We start from the raw sequence: 25233 nt of genomic DNA on the forward strand, positions 1-25233 counted from the left end.
CAACCCTATGGTTGGGGCTGTTCTCCCAATAGCCATTTTTGGGGCATTGTGTGGGACGGTCAGCTGGTCAGCTTAATAAAGACTCTCAAATTGGGACTTTCCAGTGGTGATGGGTCTGTTCTTAAGTTGTGCCCCATAACAATTATACAGTGTGATAAACTGAGTCTTAATGGGCTCCCAATGGTTCCTGTCTCCTGGTATTCACACCAAGTAATCTACTGCTCCAGTGTGGGCTCATCTAGTAATTTGCTTCTAGTCAGTAGAAGGTAGCAAAGGTGATAGGCTGTTACTTCCACAATTAGATAACACAAGATTCATCATGTTCATCTTGCTAGCAGACTTCCATCTTGCTAGAAGTTGGTTCCTTGGCTTGCACACTTTGATGAAGTAAACAGTCTGTGAAGTAAACAGTCATGTGAAGAGGCCACTGAAGCAAGGAACAGCAGTCAGCCTTCAGCCAATAGTCAACTAGAAACTGAGGATCTCCTTGCAACAACCTTCAAGGAAATGAATTCAAGCATTGTTAGCTTGGCTATTCCCAGCTCTTTTTTAAAATTTGGAGACAGGGTCTTACTAAGTTGCTTAGGGCCTCACTATTTGCTGAGGCTGGCCTTGAACTTGCCATCCTCCTACCCAGGCTGCTGAGATTACAGGTGTGTGGCATTGCACCTGGCAAGGTACACTCTTTCAAACAGGGTGTGGATGTTGAAAGGCAGATATTCAAAAGAAGCACTAAAGTAATAATAAATGTCCAAGAAAAAGAATAGCTGGATAAATAAGTACTTAGATTCATTTAAAAATAATGCCTGACCAAAGATAGCTGATGCTATAACTAATCTCCAAATTGGTGCTCCAATTAAGATGTTGAACTCATCCCCTTAAACATTTCCCTCTTCATGCTTCTTCCCTACAAAATATAGTGTGGGTTCTATGAAAAGAGGTAGCATAAGACTTTTTAATTAAAACTCTGATTTGTCTTAAAGGCCAAAGAAACAGCAGAGTCTGAAAATAGGACTCATCTAAAGTACTTTAGTGATTAGTATTTACAGGAAGACAAATTGTAATGCAATTCCTGAAAATAAACGACAGGCTATCCCTTATGCTATACTGCAATCATTTACCTCAGAAGTGCCAAAAATATGCCAGTTCTTGTTTTGGGCTTGGGTCTTAGAGAATCTAGATGCTCACATCAAATGAAGATGAAGAACTGTTAACCAAATGGGGGGAAAACCCACTGAAATCATCCATACTTAACATTACAATTCGGAGTGTATTTTTCTTAGGTTTCTATTAAAATGAGTTTATATTTCCAACTCTTGCTAAATAACAGAAGGAAACATAATGTTAAACATCTTGCTGTCCATGATGGACAAAATTTAATCCACTTAGTTTATAAGGAGGTGAAAATTAACAGACAAAAGAAACACCTGAAAGGAGAAGTGAGCAGAAGCTATGTAAGACAATTGAGAAGAAGTGTCATCCTTTAAAATTGTCAGGGACCAAGAAGTTCTCATTCTGAGAACATTCTGACCTTTACAATAAGCAGCAGCGCCCCTCCCACCTCCTGGCTGATAATTCTGACAGTATGGCGCCTATGGTGCCATCCCTGCTTCTCTTCCGGGACTTCACCTTCCCGCCGTTGCGAACCTCACCTTCCCGCCGGCGCGAACTTGCAGCCTATCAGGAGCCCAATAGAAGAACACAGCCAACCAGGCTGCACCTCGTCATACCCCTCATTCCCTGAGCATATAAATACCCCTGTGTGAACAATAAAAATTTGCAGCTTGATCAGAATTCCTGTCTTGCTGTCTCTCCCTGCGTCTCTTGTCCCTTCATTCCTTCTCTCTTAGGTTTGCCGTCCGCGTTGATGTCCCGCGGGTCGGGACATAAAATAAATATTCATTTCCACCTCAAGAGAATGCCAACTTAAACAAGATGCAATTAAAAATTTCATCTATCCAGCTGAGCAAGGTTTATGGACTTTTCAGTTGTTATTACTGAACCAAAAGTTGACGAGGAAACATTAAAACAGGTATAACTCAGCACAATTGTTTGGAAAACAATCTGACATTCTTCACTGACACACTGCATGGTTGTGCACACACATACATGTGTACAAAAGTCTTTAAATACTCAGTTACCCCTTCAAGAGTTAATGCTGTGGATTTCATGTATTTATTCCAATTGGAGAGAATTAACTAGAAAACCACTGGAAATCCTCACCACCAGGGCACATCCTATTTAGGGCATATCCACACTCGGGAGGGCAGGTGTTGTCCTAATTCTAGTGTCTGATTTACCAAATTCACAAACTTTATCTACTCTCCTATAAAACCCTAGGTCTGGACAATCTGCACCTCTGTAAAGTTCAGCAGGATGTCAGTCAAGACCTAGTCATGTTCATCTTACCTGTTTATACCAGCAGTATTTATTATTTAATAAATGTAGATAAACATGAAAACAATCTAGGAAAACTCATTCAGCATCTTTAAAAATATTTTACATTTTCCACTTTCCTCACCAAATTGAAAGTGGGTAGTATGGATATGTTCTATACAAAAACTACAGAAAATGGCCCCATTCTCCAAACAAAAGCTTTTATTTATTCACGTTCATTTTTAAAATTTATCTTTATTTTTTAAAAACTTTCAGTTTTATAGCAACACCTTTGAATTTAGAAGTAAGTGTTGAGTTGGGCACAATGGCACATGCCTGCAATTCCAGCAACTCCAGAAGCTGAGACAGGAGGATCCCAAGTTCCAGGCCAGCCTCAGCAACTTAGTGAGACCATGTCTCAAAATAAAAAATAAAAACGTCTGGCAAGGTAGCTCAGTGGTAAAGCACTTCAGTGTTCAATCTCCAGCACCAAAAAAAAAAAAAAAAAAAAAAGTTACATATTAACTCCCTGTTTAATAACCAAACTATAATTTTCCATCATATAAATGTACAGCTCCTATGAACATGGTAGGAAAACAAATGATGAGGAGGTAGCAACAAGATACAGAAAGGAAAAGGAAATTTAGAAATAGAATGTACTACAACAACATTCTGGTCTTTATAAATATCCCTTTATTACACGTGATTAAATAGTCAATGTAAATAGTACAAAATACTAACAATTGCTCTCAGATATGAACCAAAAGACAACTGAATTTTCTTCCTTTTGCTTCCCAAGAATTTTTCAAATATTCTACAAATAAAATCAATTTTATAATCAAAAGAATTTGCTTCAGTTTTGGCACTTTAAGGTATCCTATTGTGATGGTTGACAAACCAGGACTGGATATAAAATAAACTATGAGAACACTTTTGTGAAAACTAGTTCCTGGGGGCAAGGGTGAGTTCTCCTCCCCTTTTAGTTACCCCTTCTTCAGGAAACCTAATTAACATCACAGACCCCTAAGTCTATGTAAATTCCCCTGTTGAGGCTAGAAATTTATCAAAGGCCTTAGAGAGGAGCCAGTTCTTATCACACACCACTTCTCTAAACATGTTTTCTGCTAGGAACTCTGTGCAAGGCCTTCTGGGGTGTAGACTAGAAATTTTATGGCACCAGATAGCCTATAAATGTTGTGAGAAACTGGAGATGGGGGCCCAGAATTTGGGGTCTGATCTCCTTTGGGCCCGCCAGCATAAAATAAACTTCATAAAATAAAGTTGGAGTTGGCCCACTGAGTGGCATTTACTGCCTTTGGTCTAATTCCCACAACACCGTAGTGGAAATTCAACTAAATATATAATTAGGCAGAAATTGTGACACAAAACCTATTGTCACAGGACAACACATGGAAGACATTTAATAATAAAAACTCCAGTCAAGAATGGTAGCTCATTGTACTCCCAGGGTCTCCGGAGTCTATGGCAGGAGGATCTCAAATTCAGGTCCAGCCTGGGCAACTTAGGGAGATCCTGTCCTGAAGTAAACAAACAAAAAGGTCCATGAATGTAGCTCAGTGTAGAGCACCCCTGGATTCAATCCCCAGTTACAGGGATGAGGCAGCGTGGGGAAGCGGGGAACACTAAGGTTTCACTAAAATAAACTGCTCTCAGGGATCTGAGAATGAATAAATTTCCTCTGCAGGAGGAGTCAAGAATAGCCCACAGGGTGTCTGTCACCTGGGTAGGTAAATACTCTGAAGAAACAGCACAACCAGAGATGTAGAGGCCAGCAGGGTAGAGGTAGAAATAGCTCTGGAAACTTCCTTTCCAGGGTTTCCCTTGGTTGGATTTCTGATTCGTTTCTTGCTTATTCACCATTTCAGAGCTGCCCACACAGTCTCCAGAAATCTGTGTACTTAGAGGAAAAGTCTCAAGCCCATTAAAAGTTGAAAAGGTTAAGAGAAAAATGTACATGTTAGTAGGTCTAAAGGTCAGAAGGATAAACAGGTGTGGCAGATTATGCAAGTGGGGCCTGGTGCTTCTTGAAGGTGGCAGAACAGAAGACTCACAGGGGTTTAATAATGTAGAGGGGCTGCTGAGACCCCAAGATTCAAAGACGGTTTGGTGAGCCCCTGACAATAAACAGGTGAAAACTAGGGTTGGGGGTGTAGCTCAGTGGTAGAGTGCTCGCCTAGCATGGGTCATGCCCTGAGTTCCACTAGAGCATGGGGGTGGCTGGGGGCACACCAGCTGAAAACTTTTGGGAAACGGAGGGCATGTTGCACTTCCAAATTTTGATTATTGCTTTCCCTTCTCCAAGATAGGCAAGAATTCAATTCAAACTGACCCCTGAAGTGAGCCAGATCCTGTGTTGTTGCTGTTGGTGGTGTTGTAGTGGGGATTCCACCCAGGACTCGTGCATGCTAGGCAAATGCTCTATCACTGGGCTACACCTACCTAGCCCGTTTTTTCTTATATCAAGTGAGGGTCTCACCAGATTGCCCAGATTGACCTTGAAGTTCCTGATCTGATCCCACCGTCTCAGCCTCCAAAGTAACTAGATTATAGACAATTCCGGGCCCAGTCAGATTCTGCTTCAACTTTAGGTGGTGACGCTGTTACTGGCAGTCATCCAGGGAACCTGCCTGGCCAGCAACCTTTACTGGCAAGACTCAGCTGCCTCAATGCATAAGAAATAAGGAAGCAACATAAAAAGGAAAGATGAATTTTCTGCCTGTTGACCAAACTGGGGAGACGCAGCTAGATTGTTTCTCTCCAGGCCCTGTACAAATTGGTTACAATTTATAGAAATAAAAGCCAGAAGATACACATGTACAGATTGAGCTTGGCTGTGTAGCCAGAGACTGTGTCAACTTCAGCTTCCTTGGCACCAGTTTGGCCAAGGAGTAGTTTTTCAGTTTGCATTCAGAACGTGAAGAAGTTGGGGATGCTGAAAATAAGTTATCAGGATGCTGCTCTCAATTTCAAAGGTGGTCTGTTCCAATGTTATCTGTACATCTGAATTTAACAGACATTCTTAACCAACATTTCTTCAACAGGAAAGAGAAGGCAGATGCTGTTCAATACATTTATCTTAATATCTTGGTTTTTACAGTAAAATAAGTAGATTAGATTTGACATATATGGGATTACTCAAATGTGTTTGTTAGAGACATCTGATTAATTTACAAAGTTTAAATGCTAATTGTTAAATAACACCGAGTACTCTTAACTCCTTAAATTCCATGGAGTAACATACTTAAACATTATTGGTGTTTCATAGATTGGTAAATAAAAGGGGTTTAAAATTGCTTTGTGTCATCACTAAAAACAAGGTTACTAAGACTTAAGTCCTAACAGATATAATTCTATATACAAAGGGATCCAAAAATTTCAACTGTGTTTCAATTAGAGTACTGTACATAACAAATAATTCATCTTATTAAATTTCATAAGAGTTTTTCAGAATGTGAACAAAAAGGAGTCAACAGATAGGAATTTGACTCTGGACAGCCCTCCCTCTGCTGGTGGTGAGTCTTCAGAGCTCTTCTACGGCAGTGCTGGGGCAGGGTCTCCCTTGGTTTCAGCCACAGACTGTTAGGGACATTGGTGACCTTCACTGATGGTCTGCTCCTACGTGGGAAATCAGAGAGGTTGTGGGGGTGCCCCTTTCTCTCCTGTTTCCCTTCTCTGGGCTTCCTGAGAACTCTTAGCCATGGACTCTGCCCAATCTTCTCTATGACACTTACCCTCTTGATTGTCTCCTCAAAAACATTCGACCTCTCCATCTGACTCCAGAACTCAAACTTCACAGGCTCATTTTCTGACCCCAATATAAGTTAGATAATGACTCCTCTTGGCAGGAGAATAGGACTTATACAACTTCTGTCACTGCAGCAGCAAGTGGGTAAAGATTCTCTATGTTCAAACCTTGTCTTTGCTCTCGTCCCTCTTTGTGTCAATAAGAATAGTATTGGGAATTTATTTATATCATTTAGTGTTCTATAACAGGACCTGTTAGAGCCTGATTTGTTTAAAGGTTAATATCCTGAAACATGAAAGCATTTTGCCACTTTACCACATAAAAGGAAAGTTAAAAGCTCTCTCAGCCTTTCCTTGATTTATGTTTTGGATGTAATGTCATTGGGTTAACTAACATTCACATAGACTCAGGAAACAATACATGTAAACTTTGTAAAGTGATGTTTAAAGAGGAGGCAAAGATCAACTTCAGAACTTGAACACTTTACCTAAGAGTTGTAAAGAGCCCTGCCTTACCTGAGATAAGACTCTGCCTCCCACCCTGCTGCATGTGAGAATGGCTCCAAAATAAGCCAGACTTCAGCTTATTTAAAGTTATATTCAAAAGATTGTTTTTTGTTGTAAAAATACTGTGATCTCATACAAGGGATATAATATATAGCTTAGTCAAAATTTAAGATAGCTATTGCACAAACTAAACTGCCAGAGTCAGAAATTTTTGGTCGTTTTAAGGTCTACAGATCTTCCTAAACAGGACCATGCCTGCTAAATTGCCTACAGAAGTTCCTACAAGATCAAATACACAAGTTTACCAACCAATCAGTCAATCAATCGCTTCTCCTTCAAGACTACCAGCCCCTGACACCCAAAGCTGAGACTTGTGATTCACTATTTTTTCTTTTTCTTATTTCTTTAGTTGTCAATGGACTTTTATTTTATTCATTTATTTATATGTGGTGCTGAGGATTGAACCCAGTGCTTCACACATGCCAGGCAAGCGCTCTACCACTGAGCCACAACTCCAGCCCCACAATTGACTATTGACACCTCCGGTTCCAAAAACTCTGCCCCCACCTAAAGCCCTCCCTAATTCCCAATTTTTTTTTTTTTTTTTTTACAGGAATGAAACTCTTTGCTCCTAACCAGCAGGAAGAAGCTACAGAAGAAAGACCATCATTTTATAGATACACCCGATTTCAATAAAAACAAAAACGGAGGAATACTAGCATCAGATCTGCTATTTTGCCGCCACCATTATTCTGCCCCCCTACACCACTTTACAACCCAGATTGTTAGCCCGTGAACTCCCTAGTCAGTTGTTATTAGCCCGTGAAATTCCACTACTTAAAAATAACTCCACCGCCATTCTCTCTCTCTCTCTCTCTGCTTCACTCTCTCACTCACTCTTACTCTCACTCTTTCTCACTCTCTCACTTTTCTCTCTTTCTCTCCCCTCCTCACTTTCATTTGCTTTCTGTCTCTCTCTCTCTCTTTCATTCTCACTCCCTCTCTCTCTCTTTTACTTTCTCTCTCTCTCACCCTGTGGGCACTCTGCCTATCCGCTTAATAAAATCTCTTGCTTGAGTTCCCGAGTCTGGAGTGGTTTCTGGGTGCTTTCATCCAATACTGTAAATAAGTTACTAAACCTGTGCCTGGAACTTTTGAAAATATACATTTCATTTATTTATTTATTTAGTGGTACTAGGGCTCAAACTCAGTGCCTCCCACATGCTAGCCAAGCCCTCTACCACCGAGCTACATCCCAGCCCTTTTTATTTTGACACAGAGTCTCACTAAATTCCCAACTTTGCCTAAAATTTTTTATTCTCCTGCTTCAATCTCCCTAGCAGCTGGAATTATGGGTGGGTGTTACTGAAATGCACAGACATTGAATTCTTTATTGTCCCTCTGGTCAAATTGTGTTTGGTGCTATTTTAAAAAATTTTTTTAGATGTTGACAGACCTTTATTTTATTTATTTATATGTGGTGCTGAGAACTGAACCCATTGCCTTACATGTGCCAGGCAAGCACTCCACCACTGAGCTACAACCCCAGCTCTGGTGCTACTTTTTAATATCATTATTTGTTCTCAGTTAAAAAAAAAAAGTTCAAGAAAATTTAAGTCCCTGTCAAAGTGGTGATTCCATTTCCCCAGTGACAATCAACATGACTGAATATTATATAGGTTTTGGGATTTCTTCCAAGGATGTGTATGCTAATGGATATGGAGAATAGGAAATTCCCAAAATAATGAGACCTGAGAAAAGAAAAGGGAGTAAACACGAAGGCCGTGCATTGACAGCTTTCATCTCCCAAGACAAATGTTTTCCAGATGCTGGCTGCAGGCACAGAGGATGTTTTTTCATCCTCAAAATAAAATAGTCTCTAGGAGGAATTATCTCCTCCAAAGCAAAATCCTTTCTAGGCCCTGTCCACAGACCTTGACTGAAAGGCCCACATGCCTGACGAAGCAAAACAGACATATGTTCATAGATCACCCCTCAAAACAACCTATGTAAACCTAGTCCTTTTCTTTGTTCGGGGGCTCACTTTCCACCAGGAAGCTGAGTTCCATGAGGCCATTTCATTCCTGCACCCCCCGTTCCTGTGTGAGACCTTGTTCCTGAATAAAAGAGCTGACTCGGTCTCTCTTTTTGTGCTAACATATGCAGCATGTGTCCACTCATAATTGATTCAAACGAACACTGTGGTTTCTGTTGGGGTATAATAATTATAGTAATTATAAGTACTTATTATATAAGTAATTATAATTTACCTTTCTATAGTTTTTTTGTTGTTTTAGAATAGCTTATAAAGTGTGTTGTATTTGGTCATTCTGTTAACTTGAGGGCAAGGAGATATTCCTTTTTTTTGGTACCAGGCATTAAACAAAGGGTGTTTAACTACTAGCCACATCCCTAACCCTTTTTTATTTTTTAATTTCGAGACAGGGTCTCACTAAATTGCTCAGGTCCTAGCTAAGTTGCTGAGTTTGATCGCCAGCTTGTGATCCTGCTCTCTCAGCTCTGGAGTTGCTGGGATTACAGGCATGCCCAGCACAAGTAGGAAATACTAATGGAATGATTTTTGTAGCAAGCCCATAAGAAGAGAAGGAAGCTAAGCCCAGTGGCGCATGCCTGTAATCCCAGCAACTCGGAAGCCTGAGACAGAAGGATTATAAATTCAAGACTAGCCTCAGCACCTCAGCAAGCCCCTAAGCAACTTAATGTTGCTGTCTCAAAAAACAAAAGGGCTGGGGATGTGATACAGTGGTAATGGACCCCTGGGTTAAATCCTCAGTACCAAAACAAACAAAAGAAGAGAAGGAATGAGCCCTAAGTTTTCTTATAATTTTTAAAAAATATTTTTACTTGTACATGGACATGATACTTTTATTTTATTTATTTATTTTTTATGTGTACTGAGGATTGAACCTGGTGCCTCACACATGCTAGGCAAGTGCTCTACCACTGAGCCACAACCCCATCCCTTCTTACAGTTTTTTGACCTAACAATCTTCTTAACCTTTCTAGAATGATTCCATATGTACTTTTTCATTTGCAAGTCCAAATTTTTACTTAAAATATAATTTAGTTTACATGAGTGATGTACATATTTTATGAAAACATTTTTTATGTAGACAAAATTTTAATAACCAATTAACATGTACACATTAATGCCTCATGCATCACCCTCAGTTTATGGTTCAAGATGATAGTGGTGATGATGATGATGATGATGATGATGAAATGACAGTGACGATAACAGCAAGGATGATGATGAAGCCTGACTTAGTTAAGAGCGTGGTCTCTGGCCAGGCACAGAGGTAGGCGCTTGCCTTTCATCCCAACTACCAGGGAGGCTGAGTTCCAAGCCAGAATGGGCAATTTAGAGAGCTCCTGCTTCAAAATAAAAAAGCCTGGGGGTGTAGCTCAGTGGTACAGCGTCCCTGGGTTCAATCCCAGTGCCAGACAGGGTGTGGGGGAAACACAGTTTGTGGAAGGGGATTCTTTGAATTTGCATTCCTGGCTCTTACTCTTACTGACTGTTTTGTCTCAAGCAAGTTACTTACTGTCTGGACTTCAGTTTCCTTATCTATGTGAGGTGATGATCATGATCATGATCATGATAGTACCTATCCCACAGGACTGTTATGAGGATCAAATGAATTAATATCTGTACAGTGTTTAAAATAGCACCTAGCACATAAATTTTCGTTAAGTTAGAACAGTGCCTAGCTTGTAGCAAGCATGATGTAAATATTTGTTAAACAAAACAATGATAATGAATATTCACTGCAAACTTACAATGTGCCAGGTTCCAAATTTAGTACTTTGCACACATTATTGCTCTACATTATCCCAGGATTCTATATAAAGTGCTATTATTTAATCTCCGGGTTACAGATGAGGCAACCTGAAACCCAGAGTACTCAAGTAATTTGTCCAAAGTGGCACAGCTAGTGTGCAGCAGAATAGAGGTTGAGTTAGCCTGTCTCTAGAAGTTAATTTACTACCCAACTCATTGCCCTGTCATATTTAAACCATTGTACTAATTGATCAAGTTGATTCTGTACAATTTGGGATCCTCTATAAACCTAATGAGCTGCATAAATATTCAACTTTCTCATTCTCTTCTAATTTTTTATAACTTTTGAGATAAGCCTTAATTTATTCATGTATTTTAATATTCAAATATACACATATTTTTGAGACAGTGTCTTCCTATGTTGTCCAGACTGTTCTCACACTCTTGATTCTCCTGCCTCGCTTCTGTGTTGTTGGATTTCAGGCATGCATGGCCATGCCTGGCTTAGATATATTTAATGGTGAACAAAATACCATAGCTGTATTTAAAAAGTTTATGATGATAACAAAGACATTGTTAGACTCACAAAAATTCTGTCTGCGCTGTTATGGGGCGCAACTTAAGAACAGACTGATCACCACTGAGAAATCCAAATTTGAGAGTCTTTATTAAGCCGGCCGGCTGACTGTCTCACACAATGCCCCCAAAAAATGGCTATTGGGAGAACAGCCCCGACCATAGGGTTGTAGGGGTTCTTATACCAAAAATCACAACAATCATAAGTGTCTGTTGCTATGATTTGAAATCGTGAGATCATCGACAGAGAGGGAAGTGGGTTAAAATGACCCTTCCTAGGTACAAACTAAAGAATGGTTACTAACATCCACACAATCAGTGTTCACATGGTACATTGTTTAGGAGCAATAAGAATCAAAAGAGAGCAATTTTTCTTTTCTTTTTTTTTTTTTTGTGGGGGGGTGCTGGGGATTGAACCCAGGGCCTTGTGCTTGCAAGGCAAGCACTCTGCCGACTGAGCTATCTCCCCAGCCCCTGAGAGTAATTTTTCTTTACATAGGAATTATCATTCTGTATTGTTAAACATATCACACTAAGTAAACAATGATGGGCACAGAGGCGGGGTGTTCTCATGGGGGAAGCTTATTTCCTACATAACATGGAGTCTTAGAGCAAAATGGAGTCTGTTCAGTCATTTCCCTTAGAGTCTGGCCTATAACGTTCTCATGCAGCCAGATCTGTCAGCCCATCATAGTGCTTTTAAGGAAATTACTTCAGTAATTTAATCTATTTACTCTGGTGATTTAATATTTATTCATATGACCTCAGATTGAATCCTCCTAAATTAAAGCAAGGCCAGAGGGAGGGAAGGATAGATAGATAGACAGATGGATGATAGGTCGGTAGGTAGATAGAAAAATAGATCGATAGATATTTTTATAGATCAATCTATCTGTCGCCAGGGTTGAACCCAGGGGTGCTTAACCACTGACCCATATCTACAGTCCTTTTTATTTTGCTTTGAGACAGAGTCTTCCTAAATTGCTGAGAGCCTTGCTAAGTTGCTAAGGCTGACTTCAAACTTGAAATCCTCCTGCTTCAGTCTCCTGTGTTGTTGATATTACAGGCATGTGCCACCACAGCCAGTTGAGATTCAAATATTTATTTCTTTTCTTTCCTTCTTTTTTTTTTTTCTTTTTAGTACTAGAGATTGAACCCAAGGATACTTCCACTGAACTACATTCTCGACCTGTTCATTTTTTATTTTGAGAGAAGGTCTTGCTAAACTGCATAGACTGGAAACAGCCTTGAACTTGAAATCCTCCTGCCTCAGCCTCCTGAGCAGCTGGAATGGCAGGCCTTTGCCATCTCACCTGGGACAGTCCATATATTTCAACAAACAATAGGATCATTATAAGGCTCTTGAAACATCCAAAAGGTAAACATAAAACCATTGCATTCGAATACTTTGAATTTTTTTTCTTTTGCTAGGAATTGAACTCAGGACCTTATGCATGCTAGGCAGTTGATCTACCGATGAACTACAGCCCTAGCTCAGCTTTGAATGATTTCCATTTCCTTTTTTATATCTGTAAATATTTTTAATTATTATAAGAGAGTTTTCAATAAATATTGTTCCATATCAGAGAGAAAAAGGTAGGAGAAAAGACATCTACAGATTCAAGGTGCCTTCATTGAGCAACACTTCCCCAAGTAGATGCTCCCTCACCCCTGCTCCACTGGGACCCAGTCCAGACCCATTAGTCATTCCCCCCACTTTGGCGTCCGTGGTATTATGTGCACTGGGTACTGAAGTGGGCAGACAGTGTTGGCTGCAAATGTTCTTAGCCAATTGGTGGGGGTAGATGATGGAGGAATGACACCCTCATGGACCCCAGGGAGAACAGTTATCACTGTCCCCTGGGACAGACAGTGAAGAATTGTCGCTCTCGCCAGCAAGAACGACCCGGAGACGTGATGGGTGGCAAACTTCTTTATTAACAGCAGATTCTTCTTCCTTCTTTTAGGGAAGTTATTGTCACTTATATAGCTTATATCAACTAATTAGAATATTCATGATATGTGGGGAGAAGATAGACGTATATGGGTATAACTTGAAGCACCTAAGAATCACGCAAGAATCATGCAGAGGCCCTGACCAATTACTGAGACTTCCTCAAGGTGAAGTTAGTTGTATACGTGCAGAATAGCAGTTTTTCAACCGCACTGGCAGCTTGCCAGGCGCCATCTTGGCCAGGCTCCACCTAGGGCCAGGGGTCCGGCCGAAACCCCGACAGTTCCCCCTTTTTTCTTTTAAAAGAAAAGCTCGGGACCAAGCCTGTCTTAGGCGGAGTGGTCAACTACCGTCCTTACCCGTCATCGGATAACTGTAGAGCATGCTACAGCTCCTGTCTTAGGTCGGTACGGAGTCACCGCCTTCCTTACCCGTCTGGTCAATGGTCCAGCCTTGCGAGCCACACTTGTGGGGAGCTGCCGGCCTCTAGGGCAGCCATGGCCTGATGGAAGATGATACGATCTCTCGCTTGACTCTGGCGCACACGCATGATAGTGCGTGAGAGGAAGATAACAGCAATGATCATAAGCATGCATAATGCTCCCGTACCAGCCCACTGCTTAATAAAACTGAAAGAGGAGGATAACCAATTTAGCACTTCAGACATTGGAGCTACATCAACTCTAGTAGCATTAAGGCTAGCAATTTGAGATCTAAGAATAGCAGTAAGATTATCAAATTCGTAAGACCAGTTGGAACGTAGCTGAACAGACAAGATTCTAGACAAATTTGCTGCATAGCTGAAGTTATGATAAGCTATGGGTGTAACACAAAGTCCTCTTAGGTGATAAATGCATCCTACGCTTAACAGTTCCTGCAAGATGTCCATTTGTTCCTGGAGTAAGTCCACTCGCTGGTTCACTAAAAGAATCCCTGCTTTTAAGTGTTGATCCACTGTCTGCTGAGTAGATAAGGCAGTAGCAGTCTGTTGAACCACCTTATTGATTGTGGCTGCAGATTGTACAGACGTAGTTAAGGCTACAGCTGCCGCAGTGGCTGCTGCCGCTGATGCAACTATGGTGGTAATGACTGCTGCGGTGATTCCAAAGTCTCTCTTGTTTCTGGAAAGCAATACTGGCAATTCATCATCTGTAACAGAAACTGGGACTGGTAGGAAGGTAGGAACACACATTAAGTCTGCCAGCAGGAACCTAGAAGCATTTTAACATTGAGAGATAGCACAAATCTGAAGTACAATTGAGAGAAGCAGTTGTTTTGTTACATAGTTGAACTGTTCCTCCTAAGAGACTAAAAAGAGGTTGTAAGTTAGTTTATTCCGTGGAAACACACAAACTGAGCCGCAGCTCCAGTAAAGCACCGAGTTACCCTTATTACCCAGAGTTAAAAAACCCCAAACAAAGAGACAAAGAGAAAGTTTATCTTTAGGGGACCTGAAGGTCTCCTCTATTCCCCCTTTTTGTTTATAAAGAGCATTTTTGAGGGTGAGATGTGTATGTTTAACAATACCTTGTTTTTGTGGGTTATAAGGTACATCTGTGGTTAGAGTTATTTTAATTTTAATGAGGAATTGGTTCTTACCAATTTTAGTTTTTAAAGAAAAATTTAGACTTTATAATGCAGTACAATCTTTAACAGTTGCTTAACCATAATTGTATAAACCCCTATTTTTAAGACAATTGTTTTAAAGAATAAAACTTAAGAGACACAAAGTTAAGAATGAATTGGTGTTTTTAAGAAAACTTTGTCATTTTACCATGTCATTTTACCATATAGATTGAACTTTGGCTTATATCAGAACATTAGTATTTTACCTTAGGAAAAACCTTAAATAGCTTTAGCTGTTTTACATACATACAACCAACTTAGTTACACACAGATTTGTTGAAACTTGTCCTTTGTTACACACAGACTTTCTTACCCAGAAACATTTCCTTTTACCTTTTACTAAATATATTTCTATACCCAAAACCTTTTATTTATTTATTTATTTATTTTATCTGTTGACACCTTTTTGTTCACATTTTGAAACAACTCTTATGAAATTTTTGAATTTAGATAAATCACTCTATTTTAATAAGATTAAATATTTTGTTGTTTATAGTACTCTTAATTGAAACACAGTTGAAACTTTTGGGACCCTTTATATATAGAATTCCACTTGTTAGGACATAACTTCTAATAACCTTGTTTTTAGTTTAGTGATGACACAAAGCAAGTTTAAACCCTTTTTATTTACCAACCTATGAAAACACCAATAATGTTTAAGTATGATACCCCATGTAATTTAAGGAGTTAAAAGTACTTGATGTTATTTAACAATTAGCATTTTAACTTTGTAAATTAACCAGACGTCTCTACAAACACATTTGAGTAATCCCATACATGTTAACTCCAATTTATTTATTTTATAAAAACCGAGATATCAGACAAGTGTCCTGAACAGGATCCGTTGTCTCTTTCCTGCTGAAGAAAAGTCCTAGAAGCAATTGATATTAGACATTGTTTAACATTAACATTTCATTAGTTTGACCACCTGGAGACTTGCAAGTTATTTTTAAAGATATTTTACTTTCATTAGTTTACCCAATTTAAATTGAACCTTTTTTAAATCATGTGAATAAAAGTATTTGGATCCATTTTTAAATTTTAATTTTAAGAGCGCTCAGTTTTGATGCAGACAAAACATGACATTAGACAGCACAACATAACACATAACACAAAATCAAAGGCCTTGTAACTTTATAGGTAAATGTTCATTGCAATGAAACAGCTGTTCAAAAACTTCAGTTGAATAAAAAATAGAACTGATCAAAAAGAAAAAAAAATCATTAACCTAGGTATGCAGGATCAAAATTATGAGCTCAAAAATACAGCATTAAAGAAAAAACAAAACAAAACAAGAATCCTGAAGAATAAGTTAGTTTTGTGTAGCGGCCCAGGAGTTTAAAACGGACACTTCTCTTTTTTTTTTTTTTTCTTTTCTTCTTATCTTCAGGCTACCCCCCTTTTCTCCTTGAGACGCTGTAGCCACATTCCAATGTGGCTTCAGCAAGGCCAGGCAGGGGGAGGAAGGATTACCCAGGACTTTTTAACCCTTTTTTACCTGGTTGAGAAATCAGGTTAGGTTTGAATGCAGAAAATCACAAAACATTACTTTTTACTACTTTTAAGGAATGGAGCTGCTGAGCTCTCTGCCTAGGGGGACCCTCCCCTAAACTGATTTTTTTTCTTTGTGCTCTGTTTGTGGTTTTGTTTGTACTTTCTCCTTTTTTTTTTTTTTTTTTTTTCCACTGCGCCACTATATATTTTTGTAAGCTCAACTCTTGTAAAGCCTTTTGTAACGCCTTTTTTTTGTCTTCTAGCTGCTGTCCTATGCCCTCCAATTCCCTTAATGTCTGTTGACTAATTGAACCAGCTTGAGAACACTTTGTTTCTTTACTAATTTTATTTAACTCCATTTCTGAGAGTCCCTCTTCGCTCTCATCAGAATCTGACTGAGCGCTAACAGAGCCCTTTTGTGACTCTTCTTTTACCTTTTCTAACACTTCCTCTCCCTGCGCAACTGCCTTTTGTAACGCCTCCCGAGGGGAACGCAAACAAGTTCTGACTAATGACCAAACTGCTAACGTCCCTGGGAGCGTTACCGGACAGCGCTTTAAATCTTCCCCCGGGTGTTCCCACTGTGGGATAGTTAACAATCCTTCCTCCAGAAACCAAGGTGAAATCTCCTCTACCTGCTTTAAAAATGCCCGAGCGGTTTTTGTCTTTAAGGAAGTGCCGTTAGCTTTAAGAATTTCTTTCAAGGGACCTTCCATTCGATATCTAGCAACCTTGTTCCCCATTTTTTGAGGAAACTTTCACCTCTCGTTCCTAGGAACTTTATCGCAATCACAATATTCTCGTCTCTAGGAAACCTCCCTGTCCACTGACAGATCTGGGTGCACACTTTCACCGATCCGTTGCTCACCTCACTCACCTCTCCGCGGCACGTAAGATTCCCGGGGCTTCAGCACCACTTGTCGCTCTCGCCAGCAAGAACGACCCGGAGACGTGATGGGTGGCAAACTTCTTTATTAACAGCAGATTCTTCTTCCTTCTTTTAGGGAAGTTATTGTCACTTATATAGCTTATATCAACTAATTAGAATATTCATGATATGTGGGGAGAAGATAGACGTATATGGGTATAACTTGAAGCACCTAAGAATCATGCAAGAATCATGCAGAGGCCCTGACCAATTACTGAGACTTCCTCAAGGTGAAGTTAGTTGTATACGTGCAGAATAGCAGTTTTTCAACCGCACTGGCAGCTTGCCAGGCGCCATCTTGGCCAGGCTCCACCTAGGGCCAGGGGTCCGGCCGAAACCCCGACAAAGAATTAGTCTTAAATGAAAGCAGATCAACTGCAGGTGATGGCTGAGCTCCCAAGACATTCTTGGGCCCAGGACCAATAAGCCTCACAGAGGTGCTTCTTTCTCAGATCCATCCACCCAGTCTTCCTGAGTGATGTGTTCTCCACCCCACTCCACCCCCACACATTGGGAGTACAGGGGATTGGACCTAGGAATACTTTACCACCGAGCTACATCCCAAGTTCATTCTGTTTTTTATTTTGAGACAGGGATTTGCTAAGTTGCTTGAGGGTCTCACTAAATTGCTGAGTTCGGCCTCCAACTTGCCATCCTCCTGCCTAGGCCTCCTGAGCTGCTGGAATTACAGGTTTGAACCATAGCTTCTAGCTACTCTTCTCCTTCTCCTTCATCTCCTTCCTCATGGTACTGGGAATTGAACCCATGGATATTCTACTATGGAACTACATACCCTTTTATTATTTTTTTAACATCCTGAGATAGAATCTTGCTAATTTACCTGGGCTGGCCTTAAATTTGGGATTCTGGTACCTCAGTCTCCCAAGTCACTGAAATTACAGGCATGCACCATCATGCTCTATATATTTGAACAACTTTTCTTGGCCTTCAGCCCAGTCACAAATTCTGCTTCCTCTTTCCCTCATCCCTGCATATAGTCTTAGAAAAAAGACTTGCTTTATTTTAAATTTCCTAAACTTTCCTAGAATTATTCTTTCTCTTCCTCAAACCTAGTCTATTTCTTTCATGATAGAGTGAAGTACATTAGACTGAGAACCTATTCCTTCCCTTATCTTTCATAACAGGGAGAATTGACTGTCAGACCCTTCCAAGATAGGGGAAAATCATTCTGTATTAATTGTTCTTCTTATCATGGTTATAATGATATAAAATTTTTTATAGCATTTTATGTTATATTTGGATTTTGTTAACCTATAAATGCTATACTATTATTATTTTCTGATAAAATTGTTATATGATTTATGATATTAACTGTTATATTTTAACGTATAATATTCTTATACTAGGGCTGGGGAGATAGCTCAGCTGGTAGAGTGCTTGCCTCGCAAGCACAAGGCCCTGAGTTCAATCCCCAGTACAGCAAAAAAAAAAAAAAAAAAAAAAAAATCTTGTATTATCTTAATGTTATAAATTTTAAAACCTAAGTTTAATGTATTACTTTTGTATATTATTATATGAAACTGGTCTAACATTCTTACCTTTCCAAACAACCTAATGTGAACATAACTGCTCAGATGTGGGATTATGGTGGGGAATGTTTTGAGATGTTGTTTCCCTAACGAGAGAGTATTCTGTCATAGTTGTCTGTTTTGATCCTCTAAAAGAGAATTTGAATTGCCTTTAAAAAAAAAAAACTTATCATTTAGTTAGTAAAGTTGAAGAATCTGTTGCTATCATCCCCTTCCTCTATTTTCTCTAATTATCATCATTCTTGTCCTTTAACTATAACTCCCATTGTGTTTTCAGACAGTGCTCCTTGGAATGATGTGCATTCAATGAATGATGGGGTTCTAATGCTGATAATCTCACTTGACAGCTGTGCTTTTAGTTGTGTGATTTCTAACAAATGTCTGGATGTCTCCTCCACTAGACTAAACGATGAGAGACTGAACCTGTTTTCAACTCACCATTATAGTGAAATGAACCTAGCAACAGGTCTGGGACATAGTGTTTCCTTAATATTTGTTCAACAGATAATGTTTCTCTATTTTGTCTTTGAATGAGTTCTTGAAAATGTATCCACATTAATAATAAAGTTAAAGAGGAGGGGCTGGGGTTGTGGCTCAGTGGTAGAGCGCTTACCTAGCATGTGTGAGGCACTGGGTTCAATTCTCAGCACCACATATAAAAAAGACAACAAAAATTCATCAACAACTGAAAAATATATATATTTAAAAAAAAAGATGAAGAATATCAGCAGACCCAGGTTAAAGGTGTTATCCTCCCATGCCCCGGCTCTCTGATTCTTTTTTTTTTTTTTTTTTGGTACTGAGGATATAACCCAGGGGCACTTTACCACTCAGCTACATCCACGGTCCTTTTTGTTTTTTTATTTTGAGACAGGGTCTCAATCACATGATGATTCTTCTGTCTCAGCCTCCCAGGTCGCTGGGATTATAGGTGTGCACCACTTTACCCAGTTTCTCACAACTTTTTTGAGGTTGTAAGCTCTGTGATCTCAATGCCACTCAAGCTATCTATACGTAAATAATTGCTTTCTTTTGCACTTAATGTTTTTTCAATTCAATTGAGCAGCATATACTGAGCACTACTCAGTGAGTTTTGTTCACTACTCACTTTTTTTCCCCCTTGGTGCTGGGATTAAACCCAGAGCCTCTCTCATGATAGGCAAGCACTCTGCCACTGAGCTACACTCCCAGCCTCCACTACTCATTTTTTGATATATTTTATTTTTTTGGAGAAGTTTTAGGGTAACAAAAAAAATTTACTGCTCATTTTCAAAAGTCTGAATCAAACAGGTATTTGCAAATGTAACAAGCTGCAGTTTTCGAAGGAACCCATGTATACACACATGCATGTGCTTGAGTGTGCGCACATGTGCGCACACACACACACACACACACACACATGCACACAGACACACACAGTCAGCCTCCTCTTTTTTTTTTTTTTTCTTTTGTGGTACTGGGGATTGAACCCAGGGATGCTCTACCATGGAGCCACACCCGTAGCCCTTTATATTTTTACTTTTTTAAAATTTTTTTTTTTTTTTTTTTTTTTTTTTTTTTTTTTTTGGGTGCTGGGGATCAAACTCAGGGCCTTGTGCTTACAAGGCAAGCACTCTACCAACTGAGCTATCTCCCCAGCCCCCACTTTTTTAAAATTTTGAGACAGGATCTCACCAACCTGTCAAGACTAACTTCAAATTTGTGATCTCCCCACCACAGCCTCCAAGTTGCTGGGGTCACATTTGTGCACCACTGCATGCCAGCTCAGCATCCTTTTTCTAGCATTTACACTTCTTCTGGACACCATTTCTTGGATTAAAGGGGAAGAAGAAAAACCAAAAACTTCAAAACACAACAGGAGCATTTTTATGTCATACTATTAGGAAACATTAAACAAAAAGTTTAACGTTTGGCTGAATGAAATGTTAAACATTAGACAAAAAGTTTAATGTTAATGTTAATGCAAATTTTAAGTTAATTGCTGGAGACTTGTCAATTAATATTTTACTTTAGAAGAAAGTGTTGGGGGAATAAAACTTTTACTCCAAGCCAATTGAAATGTTTTTTGATTGGAAGGTTTCTGAATTATTCACATTAATGAAGAGAGAAGACAGACAAGAAGAGCCCTGCATATTCTAAACCCTCCCCCCCCACCACCACTTTCTCTTTGTGTGTGTGTGTGTGTGTGTGTGTGTTACTGGGGACTTAACTCAAGTTAATCTCTACACTTAGTTACATCTCCAGTCCTTTATTTTAAAAAAAGATTTTATTTTAAGACAGGGTCTTACTAAGTTGCTGAAATTATATTCATGTGCCATGACAGGCAAAGGTTCTTAAATGTAACGTCAGCAATCTTTCTTTCTTTTCTTTTCTTTTTCTTTTTTTGTACCAGGGATTGAACCCAGAGGCACTCAACCACTGAGCCACATCCCCAGCATTTTTATATTTTATTTGGAGAGAGTGTCCTGCTAAGTTGCTTAGGGCCTTGCTAAATTGCTGAGGCTGGCTTTGAACTCGTGATCCTCCCGCCTCAGCCTCCTGAGCTGCTGGGGTTACAGGCGTGCACCACTGCACCTGGCTTCAGCAATCATTCTTTGAATTTGAAATTCTCATAAAGCATGTCTAGAGACTAGTATAGTGAGTAGTTTAGTCATTTAAAAATTATTAAAAATTACTAAGACATCTAACAAAGCATTCCCTTTGGCTGAATGAAATGAAGATCCAATATGGTAACTGAATCAAATACGGTTTAGTTTTTTTCCTTAAGAGGAAGTCCAGAGACTGGTAATTCACGGTACTATTAACATCTCAGCTTCCTCTCATTCATCATGGTGGTCACCTCCATGATTGCCTCCTGGTCATAAAATAGCTGCTTTACCCAAAATATAATATCCACCTTTCATGTAAGGGGAATCAGAAGAAAAGAAAGTTAAAACAAAAGCCTGAATCTGTTAGCGTTCCCAGAAGTCTCACCTCTAGACTTCTACTTATACCTCATTGGCCATAACTTTGTCACATGGTCAACGAGCTGCTAAGAAGGATAAGAAATACCGACTTTGTTATGTGTATTCCCACCTTAAACAAAATGTGAGTTCCTTGTAGGGAGGTGGGGAGAATGGCTACTAGGTTAACAACCTAGCAGTGTCTATCTCCAAAAAAGTTTTAAAAATAGAATTCAGAAGCCAGCTTTGTGGTGCATGCCACTGGGAAGACAGGCAGGAGGATCACAGGTTCAAAGCCAGCCTCAGTAATGCAATGAGGACCTGAGCAACTTAGGGAGACCCTGTCTCACAATTGAAAATGAGGAGGATTGGGAATGTGGCTCAGTGGTTGAGCGTACCTGAATTCAATCCCCAGTATCAATCAATCAATCAATCAATCAATCAATCAACAGAAATTAGAGTGGGTCAACTCACAGGCTGTTTGGAAACTGAGAAAATGAATGATTTATTTAAGGTCTTGAATAAATGTTTTTTACAGGTTTTGGCCAAAGATATTACCTATGTTCCTACCAAGGGATATTAAAGTTCAGCATGGATGGACTGACTTGAGCAAATTTTTTTGTTTTGTTTTTAGTACTTGGGATTGAACCCAGCAGGGCTTAACTTTGAGCTACAGCCCCAGTCCTTTTTATTTTTTATTTTGAGACAGAGTCTTTCTAAGTTGCTGAGGGCCTCACAAAATTGCCAAGACTGGCCTGGAACTTGTGATCTTCCTACCTCAGCCTCCTGGGATTACAGGCATGTTATCCCCTGGGATTACAGGCATGTGCCACCACTCCTGGTGTAATGAACGCCTTCAAAAAGAATTTAACAGTGATGCAGGATTGCTAATTTTTGTCTTTTGTAGCCAATTTCAATACTGGCAATTTTCTGCCTGAAATAAGCCAGTCACATTCAAAGAAGCACAGTTCAAATCATAACTTTTTTAGAACTCCAAACTTAATTTGCACCTCTTAAACTCTCAGAGGTGGCCCATTTCATAGTATCCAGCTGTGCTTCTGCATTCATGTTCTTTATGCACCCTCCCCGCCCAGTTAACTCACACATTTTGTTGCATATTACAAATACATCAATCCAACTTGAATTGGAATATTTTATTACATAGTCCTTCACCAAAGAGAGTTTGAGAGGTTCAGCTCCAGGAGAAATCTTTGATCTTGCACCTGGCGGACCTAGGATTAGTCCTATGGAAACAGACTGTCCTCTGAGGGTCAGCATTCTCGTTACTAGGGGAAGAGAGAGGAGAGGAAAGTGTTGGAACATTTATAATATAGTAATGTGTTTACTTAATGGTGCTGGGGATTAAGCCCAGGGACTCCACCCTCCACCTACCCCATCCCAGTGAAGGACACTATCACTCAGCTACATCCCCAGCCCATATTTTGTGCTTTAGCGATGTGCTCTGGCTGTGTTGACCAGGCTGACCTCAAACAATTCCCCTGCTTCTCCCTTCCAAGTAACTTAGGCTACAGGTGTGCACAACACACTCAGCTTATTAATTTTTTTTTTTTTTTTTTTTTTTTTGCGGTGTTGGGGATTGAAACCAGGGCCTTGTGCTTGCAAGGCAAGCACTCTACCAAATGAGATATATATCCAGCCCCTCTTAATAATTTTTTAAATCATTATACAATCAAAAAATAAATTTATGAATTTACATTCAATTGGGGGTGGAGTTTTCTTTGGCTTCCTTTACCATCACTCCAGTGTTTTATCTTTATTTTGGGGGTAAATTCTAGTTTTTAAATTGGAAAACAAATATGCAACTTGGAATGGATTTGAGGCAAATTGTGCCATAAGCAGATTTTCTTTAAGTAGCTAAACAAAGTTTAAAAAGCAAGTAACAATAAAGGAAAATGTTTCTGGTACAAGACCAGCAGTACAAAAAAAAATTGTGTATTAGTACTTTGATAATGTACCTGTTTTGCAGTAGTGCAACTTTTAAGTACATATTGTTGACTGTCCATAGTCCACGCAGTTACAACTCCACACTTCAACAACAACATGCTGACAATTCCTAAAGGAAGAAAAAACTTTCAAAAGAGGCATAACTCGAGTGCTTCCTCATTTGACAAACTCCATCTAAAGTCTGGATGTGCAGAAGGACTTAGAAATATCCAGAGTAAACCACATGCAACATGTTACTTGATCAATTTTGTAAAATAAGGTTTTAGGACAATGACAGTAAGATAAGGGAAGAAAAAATGGGGGAATGAAGTCCTGATTACTATACAGGAATACTTTTTTGACTGTAGGGGGAAACCTCTTACGGATAAGTTACAAAGTAAAGGCAAATAAACAATTTGTAGAAGAAATTTAACACATTCTGTACAATGTCTTCGCTTTGCTGTCAGCATTTGTACAGACCCTTCATCGTTTACTTGACCATCATCGTCAATAGCTGCTTGCCTGATCATTTCACCAACCTCTTCACCTGTTAACTTTTCTCCAGGGTCTGTCATATCTTCACCTGTTAACTTTTTTCCAGGGTCTGTCATAATGTGGCGAAGCTCTGCTGCACTAATACAGTCATTGCCGTCCTTATCTAACACATGGCGTGCTTCTCTAATTTCTTCTTCACTGTCTGTCTTTCTTGTTTCTTGCCATCATTGTTAGAAATTCAGGATCTACTTCACTAATCATGTCCTGTTACTCTGCTTCTGTGGGATTCTGCCCAAGAGATCTCATTACAGTTTCCAATTCCTCTGTTCCATCATCATCCTGGTCCAATAGTGAAAGGCTTCTTTGAATTCTGCAATCTGCTCTTCAGTCAGTTGGTCAGCTTGTCAATCAGTTGGTCAGCCACGCTGCAAGTGCTACCCATTTCTGAGCTGTGACCACACAGCTGCTAGGCTGACCTGCTCTACTTGGCCCCCACTCCAGTGTTTTAATGCCACACTCAGTATTTTTTTTTTTCTTGGACCTCTAGGGGAGGAAACAGGTAATGGGCAATTGACCAAGATAATATGGAGCAATAAATCAGAACTATTGAAATGCTGTGACTCCCCAGACATTCTTCTGTGCTATCAGGCAGCAGGATCAGGTAAATGTAAATTATGACAGGTAGATGTTCATTAAATAATTAATGACTTCTTAAAAGACATTGGACATAAGTTAGTCCTTGTTGAGTTGACAGTATTCCTCTGTTGCGGAATCTGTAGTATCTCAGGTATTTGGACTCCATCTGCTGAAACTCACAGCTCCTGGAATGACTTTAGTCCGGCTGAGCATCAATTTGCTATTGCTGCCTAGGGAACACCCAAAAGTTTAATGACTTCAAACCACAACTTATTATTTCTTACAAGCTTGAGGGTGATGTGGGGGCTGACTGATCACCACTGGCATTGCTAATGTTTCTGAGGGTTCCCTGGAGCCTTTGTTCTAGCTGGACTTAGCTGTGGAGCATTTTAGCTGGGATGGATCTGTTCCATGTGGAAATCACTCTCCTCCTGAGTCCAGCAGATGACAATAGCAGGAATCTCAGAGAGCAAGAATACTACTGAGTCCTCTTGAGAACTAAGCTTAGAAGGGATTCCCTCTTCTGGCACATCACCTCATTCTACTGACCAAAGCAAATTACATGGCCAAACCCCAGACTCAAAGGCAGAGCGGAGAATACCCATTTTTGTTGTTGTTGTTATGGGGATTGAGCTCAG

General features: G+C 39.7%; 1 pseudogene; it reads right to left on the reverse strand.

Annotated features, from left to right (window-relative positions):
- LOC124986325 (uncharacterized) overlaps positions 1-24922 on the reverse strand; it is a 40073-nt pseudogene extending 15151 nt beyond the window's left edge.
- Between the last annotated feature and the right edge of the window lie 311 nt (positions 24923-25233).

The sequence above is a fragment of the Sciurus carolinensis genome, chromosome 6, assembly GCF_902686445.1.
Source record: "Sciurus carolinensis chromosome 6, mSciCar1.2, whole genome shotgun sequence".
NCBI classification, from domain to species: Eukaryota; Metazoa; Chordata; class Mammalia; order Rodentia; family Sciuridae; genus Sciurus; species Sciurus carolinensis.